Raw genomic sequence first — 9,801 nt, 5'->3', positions numbered from 1 at the left:
ATAGATGATAGATAGATAGATGATAGATAGATAGATGATAGATAGATGATAGATAGATAGATAGATAGATAGATAGATAGATAGATAGATAGATAGATAGATAGATGATAGATAGATAGATGATAGATAGTTCCCATTTAGGTAGCTCTACTAACCCATAAGTACACGTAAATCAATAAATTGCTGTTGCATCTAATATATACCATAATTAATCTTACTCTTTCATCTTTCAGGAAATACAGACATAAACATAGTCAGACCTTGCAAGAATGTGCTCGTGTAAATCTTCATAATAATAAAAAATACCCTATCCTTCATATTCTTTCTCAAGATAACTCACATCCACACAATCCTGGGGTTGCACAGTTACAAATATTTGTTTCCTTGGCAGTACAAATATGCATGTGGTCAAGATGAACTTGCATATACACCCTACGGAAGCCCTATTGCTTCCTCCAGACACATCAATGCCCCTTCACCCCAAACACAAATGTGAACAACACACTCTGTTCGCACCAAACATGAATGCTCTCGGTTCATGGCCTGGGCTGCTTTGGTAGGAAGGGTGGGATACAAATGACATAGTAAATGGCAATTTCCCTATTCACATGCTCTCATCTTCTTTCATTGTCCTCAGAACCACATCTGCCCAAGCATCCTCCCAAAATGGCTTCACACTTTGTATCCACCCTCACAAAATATGACCGCAGCTCCCTTGAGATGCACATTTCTAGACTTTCCCCGCATTCGGATTGGAGCACACTTTGTCATCCCAGAACAACCCCCATCAGCACCACCTCACACTTATTTACCAATTTATTTCATTTTTTACACTCCTTCGCCACCAAGGAGCTCAAGGTGGCACACATACTTCTGCTTGTACAACAACCCTGTGAGGTAGGCTAGGGGGAGAGCAAATGCGGGGCCAAACATCACCCAGCGAGCTGCGCTGCCAAGCGGGGATTCGAACCTTTCTCGGGGAAATTTGACTAGAAATACCGCTCACTCTGTCCGTAGATACAAACGCATCCCCACAAGACCTAATACGTGGCCCACCCACTTCTTCCGTTTCCTCAAATAAGCGCCCCATGTTACACTGAAGCATCCTCGCACCCCATCACGCCTCACGCCAATGCCCCCATGCTCTCCCATCTCTCCCTGTACCCAGACAATGCCCGGTTGGCAGAGCGTGAGACCCTTTCAACCTCAGGGCTGTGGGTTCGAGCCCCACCTTGGGCGAAAGGTTCCTGCATTGCAAGGCATTGGACTACATGTGGTTCTTTTTGGAGTGTGTGTGTGTGTGTTATTGGGTTGCTGTTTTTATTTTGATTATATATATCTTGTGGTTTTATATTTTGATTTTGTTTTGTGAACCGCCCTGAGACCTCCAGATATAGAGCGGTATATAAATTAAATTAAATTAAATTAAATTAAATTAAATTAAATTGTCAGGGTTTTCCAATCTCAGGTCTCCAGCTATTGCCGGACTATGACTCCCATCATCCCTAGCTAGCAGGATCAGTTGCTGGGGATGGTGGGAAGTGTAGTCCAGAAACCGCTGGAGACCCAAATTTGGGAAACCCTTGGGGTCCCTTCCAACCCTACAGTTTTGTGAGGCATCCCTTGGCTCTTCCTCTCAAATGCAAACAGGCTTAAGCCACACATAGTAAATGGCCACTTCTTCAAGTTTCTCTCTCACACACTCACAAGGCAAACTTTTCCCGTACAGCAGTACAGATACACACACGTGTCAATCGATTGAGACAGGGTTCTCTTTTTCTCCCTCTGGAGTCAATATGGCGGCGTTCCCTTGCGAAGCGAGGGGCCATCTTCCCATGAAAAGCCACCTCGCCTACTCTGGAGAAAAGAGTTTTCCCGCCAAAACTCCCCTGCTATGAAGTTCCCTCTCTTTTTTTCCCTTTGGAAAATTTATTTATTTGGTTTTCCAGTTGAAAGGTTTTACAATCACACGTCCAACATGCAACATGAAAACAAGATTCCAAAGAATGTCCTGGACTTCCCTCCTCCCCTTTGTGGGTCCCATTATTAGTCATTTCCTCCTGCATCTTTTATAATAACCCAAATCTATTATTATTATTATTATTATTATTATTATTATTATTATTATTATTATTATTATTATTTATATACCGCCCTAAATCCAGGGTCTCAGGGTGGTTTTACATCGCCATTGTCCAAAATTCACCATTAAACTGTTGTTGTTGTTATTGTTGTTGTTTAGTCATTTAGTCGTGTCCGACTCTTCGTGACCCCATGAACCAAAGCACACCAGGCACTCCTGTCTTCCACTGCCTCCCACAGTTTGGTCAAACTCATGCTGGTAGCTTTGAGAACACTGTCCAACCATCTCGTCTTACATTCCAGGTTCCTATGCAATATTTTTCTTTACAGCATTGGACTTTCCTTTCGCTTCTAGGCATATCCGCAACTGAGCGTCCTTTCGGCTTTGGCCCAGCTGCTTCATCAGCTCTGGAATCTCCTTGTACTTGTCCTCCGCTCTTCCCCAGTAGCATGTTGGACGCCTTCCAACCTGAGGGGCTCATCTTCCAGCGTCATAACTTTTATATGCCTGTCGTCTTTGTCCATGGAGTTTTCTTGGCAGGGATACTGGAGTGGCTTACCAGTTCCTGCTCCAGGTGGATCACATTTGGTCAAACTCTCCACTATGACCTGTCCATCTTGGGTGGCCCTGCACGGCATAGCTCATAGCTTCTCTGAGTTATTCAAGCCCCTTCGCCACAGCAAGGCAGTGATCCATGAAGGAGACCCATTAAACTACAAGTGTTATTCCAACCCTACTAACAATTTTAGCTGTTTGCAATGGTTTTTTTCAGATAAATTATCAATTTTCCAAATTCTTTATTAAAATTTTGGTCTTCCTGATCAGGAAAATCAGGACGTTTCCTGTATTTTGCAAGGGGAGGTGTTTACCCCGCCTTTCCCCTCTTTTCCTCAGCCAGGGTCGCAAGGGCCAAGCGGGTTCAAGTTTCCCAAAGGCCTGAGGGGGCTCTCTCTCTTTCTTTCCCGCCATTTTGTTCCATGCACGCGCCTTCTTCTCCCTCCTCAGCAGCAGTCAGAGCTGGGGGGGGGGGGACACAAATGGGGCTTTTCTTCTTCCTCCATTGCTGCTGCTGGAGGGTTGGTGGGGCCTCTGAGGCGCCCACAACGCGACCAAGGGAAGGGGATACGACAGATAGATGTATATAGGCATCGTTGGATAAGGAGCTTTCCCTCAGTTTTTCGTTTATTTTATTATTTTTTGAAAAGAAAAGCGAGTGCCCCCAACAGATGGGCAAAGTCCCCACAATTTGAAGTGGGTGGGTGGGGGTTAGGGGGCGATGGGTGGGGGGGCAGCATGAGGTAAAAATGAACAGGGGACGGTGAAGTTATTGGGGGGGGGGTAGGGAGAAGCAAATGGAAATGAGTGAGACAAAAAAAAAAAGGGAAAAAAGGCAGAGAGAAAAAGAAAAGAGAACAAGAGGGGGGGAAAGAAGTAATATTTTCCTTGATAAAAATGCACAAAAGGGAAGATGAACTTTGTTCTTTTTCTCTTTCTACTCTCCTCTCTCTTTCTGCTTTTCGCCTCGCAGCACGCCAGCCTAAGCTGAGAGCTGTAATGTCATTAAATTGCAAATGCTTTTTCATTTCCGACACACACTGTTTACTTATCTGGCAAAAACATATGTTGGAAGGAATCCGTTAAATTCTGCCCATTGCCTTGGGTAAAAGTGCAATGGAAACGGACCCAGTGAGCGTCTTCTTTCTTCTTCTTTTAGCACTTCCCTTATCTACAAGACTGCTTCGCAGCAAACTGGCTAGTTCAATGAAAAATGAAGATACAGCAGGAGATTAGAGAAGAACAGTGAGCAAAAAATTCCTGGAGAGAGGGTCACTTCATTGCAAATGATTTCACTTCTCTAGATCTGCATAAATTACTATTTTTAAGGCATCTCCAAAGTCTGTATATTTTTCTCACTCTGTCAAACATTTAATTTCACGCCCCGTGTTCTGAATATGCTAAAATGCATATCTCTGATGCACCTTTAAGCCAGAAAAACGAATGCAAAATTGAAGATAAAATGATGTGATTTGCACTACAAGCCTATTACTTGAGGTATTTACATATAGTTTACCTCTGCAGTTCTGAGAATGATTTATTAAAAAAAAAATCGGGATTAAGCTCATATAAATATGTATAAATCTTTGTTTAGAAAATAGATTTTGCAGCTGTTGTGTCAAGAAGTTCTTTAAGATTCTGTGAAGAATTTTCCTTTTAGTGTGCCTTTCTATTTAAAAAACAACAACAAAAAGAAAGAAAAGAATTTGACAACCTTCTTTGGCAGGAAAACACATATTTTTTCCTAATGCCTTGGGGTTTCCCCCCAAAGATTCACTTGAAGTTTCTCCCCCCGCCCTTTTTGCCTCTCCCCACCTATTTTCCTAATGCCACTTGGGGCCTTCCTGTCTTATTTGTTTGGACCCTGAAAATAACCGCTACGGTATCTCTCGAATTCAAAGGGAATATTCCGGATTTATAAAAGTAGATCAAACCACTGTGGATTTCTCTTATTCCCACTAAACTATTGTTGTTGCATAGGCCCCAGCTATGGGAAAGAGAGCTCTTCAGATTTAAAAGATTCTTGAAACAGAAGCATCCTTTTTAAAAAGGGATGGGGAGGGTTGTCCCTTTTATTTTGAAATTGATGCTCCTTTAATCGCCTCCATTTAGGTGAACAATGCCTTCCAGATCTGGCATCCTTTCACCTGGTGAAATAGAAAATAATGACATTATGACGTATTCACCCTCCTTCTAATAAATCACATCCCCACCTCCTAACGTTGATAGTCTAACTATTCTCTCCGGCCTTTGCCTACAGATATCAAAGCGATGGGAGATGGAAAAGCAAGGCTGAGCCAAGGTGCTGCCAGTCTCCAAACTAAAACCAGGAAGATTTTCTGGTGCTTGCTAGCTCAGCTAGCTCTGGGGAACAGGTACTGGAGGAAAAGCAGGTACTTCAAAGGTTACGTTAATGCAATTAAAAAGACGAAAGGACTTTGGCCAGAGACAGATTGTACTGGAGAGAGTGAGAGAGAGTTTGCTGTTTGCTTACAAAAGCTGCGATTGAGAGCTCTTAAGATGCGCTTGCTTGGAGTTGGCTAATGACCGCTGGGAAGAGGGGAGGGGGGGAAAACACCCACAAACTTAACAGTTACTTCCAGAAATTCAATTTAATTTTCTTCCACACACAAAATGGTTTAACAATCCCCCTAGCGGTATTTCTAGTGCTACTGTAAGTACACACAAAAAATTGCACATAAACAAATTCCTACTTGCAAGTGATAGCATGGTTAAAAGATGGAGATTGTATAGGAAGGGGGGGGGGTGTTTGTGTGTGTGTGAGAGAGATCATTCATGTTGTGAAATAAGCACAGCTTATGTTGTATATAAACTGCACATGCATATGCCTGTGAAGAGATATAAAAATGTACAGTATTTTAACAAATGTTTTTACCCTGCACATCTCAGATCAAACACATTGGTATAAACTAATTTGTCAGCATACTTTATCAAATGGGGCAATAAATTAAAAGTAAGCATCCTTTGGATAATTAAATCGTGTCATTCTCTCAGCTGTTAACCATTTCCTGAAACAGGACTGACTACGACCACTGCCTGTTCTCCAGCTAACCAATCCTATAACTAAGATTCAGAGTTCAATGCGACTAACTCCCGGTAAATGAGTATAGGAGGACTGTAGCCTAAATACTATAGATCTGTAAAACGAATATAAAAGCTTTAATGGCTAAAATCCACATTTGATTTTCAAGTTAGCTTTCTTACACTGCATTCAAATATCGGGTTATGTATTTCAGCACAAAGTGTGTGAAACATGTGCTGTCATCATTTGTGAAAATGCAGTAGAAGAACCATTTTACATATTATGCAGAAAGAGTTGTTAAGCTGTGGTGGTAGATTACTGGAGCATACCACTTCAGACTCCAGGTGGAGTTCATATTATTGAATGCGTTCCCTACTTAAACAGCAAATAATAATATTAGTTACTGCTACCTCCATCTAATGTGCAGAAAGACTCTAACATATCAGCTCACTAAAGCAAGGAAGTATATAAACAATAACTTTTGATTGTTACTGTCTATAGCTGTTGCCTGACATACGTAGCTGAAATATTATAAATGTATTCATATAAGTTTGTACAACGTAAGGGCCAAACTGCATCCCTGTAGTAGCAGTTTATCTGAAACAATTAAAGTTTGTGTGGCCTTCCCATTCCAATGCTATCTTAACCTTACATTTTCCACACACCTGCAATTTCAAAGGTTAAAGGTGGGTTGCTCCTTTTGCTATAAGATTGCATCCTACATCCTGTCACCTGTTTGCAGTTATTATAGAAAATTGCATGCTTTATTTTATCTATTGTCCATTTCCTCTTATTTTACATGCACTTAAAAAAGCAACTTTGTGAGCTATCTACATCTTAGCCTCAAATGATTCAGAGTCATGTTTGGAAAATGTGGCTCTTTCCGATTTACAAAAATACAAAGGTAGTTTTAAATGGTGTTTGTGGTGGTTTAAGCAAGAGCAGAAGGCAGGCATGATCTGCAGAATTTCCTGGTTTTCAGACCCCAAAGAAAGAAATTACTCTAGGGTAATGCACATACAGTAGGCGCTGCAATACACTCTTTGTATATTAGGACTGATGCAGGAGTGACACGGGGACAACCTTTGCACTTGTGGAACATTTCCCAACAACCACATTCATGTGACTAATGTAACATATGAGACAGAAGCCTAAGACCTTTGCTCTCTAATGCATGTTAGAGATATTGCTGTGGGTGAGGTTCACACAGTTTGCTGCTAGGAAGAATGCTAAGAGAGCTTGGTGAATGCAAAAATCACCTCCGTGTAATGTTAAAATTGGTCCTTAGATATGTAGGTGAAAATGCCTTTTGCCTGACACAAGCAATTGATATTCATGATAGCCTTTTGCTCCAGTGGCAAATAATTATGGACCATTCCACAATATAAGAATCAGGCATTTAGTATCATGGCACCAATCCGTTGGAATTCCCTCTCTTAAAATATTAGGCCATTACCATTGTCTTTTGGGTGCCTACTGAAGTCCTTCTTCTTTCAATAGGCCTTTTAAGTGGAGCTCTTTCCCAGTCCACATCTGTACCGAGATTGTTTTTAGATGTTTTAATTGTTTTCCTCTGGGCTCCTTTGGCAGGAAGTGTAGGATATAAATTTGAATAATGATAATGGTAGTAATTTTCTTGTCTTACATTTATATCCCACCTTTCTTTCATTGTGAAAGTATGTCCAAAGTAAGTGCACTTCATGGTATAAAAAGTAAACATGCATTTTGTGTATGTTAATGAGACATCATGTGACTTTTTTAGACAAAGAAGCACAATGTGGTTCTTTTACCCGGGTGGAATCTACACAAATAGTAAAAACGCTGTGAAAATGCATTTTTTAAAAAAATATTTTGAAAAATACATTGAATTTGGTATAGCTCACTGTCACCATCTAGTGTTACAACACATTTAAACTGTTCTATTTGCAGCTGTATAGCTGAGTCCCAGGTTGCCACTTTCACATACACACATCTCTAGTTTTTGGATATCAGAGCAGCATCTTTCTTGTTCCAGTGAATGACACATTCATATGTGATTGATATAAGAACTTTCAAGATTGTTGTTACTTCCGTTCATTGTTTTCCTAAACACACAGTCTAAGGTCCACTTTTCTAGCAAATGTTTCCCATTTCTATCTTTGATTCCCATTGCAACACACTATATGGATGGTGTCAAGCACTGTTTTCCTTTGCAGGAAGGAAAACTGTAGTTCTGTAGAGATGATAGAGTTCAGCTCAATTCTACTTGCTGTTCACTTCTGACAATATTGCATATGGCAACCAGATCAGGAACTGAGCTTGGACCTGCAGGGGAGCTGTCCAGCAGAATCTAAAGCTGAGTTAGGTAGGCTATGTGGCAACCTTCTTCATTGCTTTGTACTGACAGCTAGCAGGCTGGTATTTTATAGCAGACTTGGCAGCAGCAGCACCTCTTCCTGAAGCTGTTGTTGTTGTTGTTGTTGTTTAGTCGTTTAGTCGTGTCTGACTCTTCGTGATCCCATGGACCAGAGCATGCCAGGCACTCCTGTCTTCCACTGCCTCCCGCAGTTTGGTCAAACTCATGCTGGTAGCTTCGAGAACACTATCCAACCATCTCGTCCTCTGTCGTCCCCTTCTCCTTGTGCCCTCAATCTTTCCCAACATCATTGTCTTTTCCAGGGAGTCTTCTCTTCTCATGAGGTGGCCAAAGTATTGGAGCCTCAGCTTCACGATCTGTCCTTCCAGTAAGCACTCAGGGCTGATTTCCTTAAGAATGGATGCGTTTGATCTTCTTGCAGTCCATGGGACTCTCAAGAGTCTCCTCCAGTACCATAATTCAAAAGCATCAATTCTTTGGCGATCAGCCTTCTTTATGGTCCAGCTCTCACTTCCATACATCACTACTGGGAAAACCATAGCTTTAACTAGACGGACCTTTGTTGGCAAGGTGATGTCTCTGCTTTTTAAGATGCTGTCTAGGTTTGTCATTGCTTTACTCCCAAGAAGCAGGCATCTTTTAATTTCGTGGCTGCTGTCACCATCTGCAGTGATCATGGAGCCCAAGAAAGTAAAATCTCTCACTGCCTCCATTTCTTCCCCTTCTATTTGCCAGGAGGTGATGAGACCAGTGGCCATGATCTTCTAAGTAGGCCCAAATCCAAAACATGTACTAGTGCTTGCTTCCTCCTCCTAAGTCGGGATGAGGGAAGGGAAGTCTTGGGTTGCTGAATGGGCACTGTATCTTCAGTGCCTATTCTTGTACAGGGCCTTCCTTGCCTTTGTTCCTGTGGTCACTGGAGTGATGGTATAGTCTAGAGCTGTTTGGGTTCCTAGTGCCCACAACCTCTTGGAGCAGCCAGAATCTGAAATCAGGGCATTTACTCCTTATGGGCCTCCTATGAGGTGCAGCTCTCAGAAGGTGCCACCGTCAGTGCTCTGTCTGTCCCCGCTAGCAATGGAGAGGCAAGAAGCAGCAGCAGTAGCTTCTTGCAAAATTTCACGGAGCTCTTGTGAGATCTTGCTGGAAGCTACCGTTGCTTCTCCTTGCTTCTCTGCTGCCACTGTGGACATCCTGCCTGCCTTCTGCTGCCACAACTGGGGGAAAATCAAGGCAGCTTCTGGGTTGTGGCAAGATCTGGCAGGACTCTTGCAAGATCTTGCCACAACCTGGAAGTTGCTGCCGCAACTGCACAACCCCAATAAGTGAGATTTTGGTAGGGGCAGTGGCACCTTCCCATTTTGCCTCAGGCGGTGAAGCAAGATGCACCAGCCCTGGTGAACACACACAGACCAAAGGCAAATAAAGTTTATTTGCATCTGGATGTACCTAGAATTCCATGGGAAACTCATTAGCCCCAAAGTTGCAGCATTTCCTGTTTTCTACCCTGTGGGTAGAAATAACCCACGCAAGACTTTTCATAGCTGCTCTCAATTCCCTTGCATTTTAGATTAAATCCAGCCTCTCTCATACGCTTATCTTACTGCCATTTTATCTGAATATGTTTATTTAAAAGTCACCCACTGACCTCCACTACTCTTGTGCAGCAATTGCTGCCTATCACTCAAATACATATTTGAGCTTTGAGTAGCACCTTCAGTGTACGTTCGGCAGAAAACCTCCCGTGTCTCTGAAAAGTGGTTG

This window comes from Podarcis muralis, chromosome 4, assembly GCF_964188315.1.
Source record: "Podarcis muralis chromosome 4, rPodMur119.hap1.1, whole genome shotgun sequence".
In the NCBI taxonomy this organism is placed as follows: Eukaryota; Metazoa; Chordata; class Lepidosauria; order Squamata; family Lacertidae; genus Podarcis; species Podarcis muralis.
The sequence above is the reverse complement of the archived record's forward strand: the minus strand, read 5'-3'. Positions refer to the sequence as shown.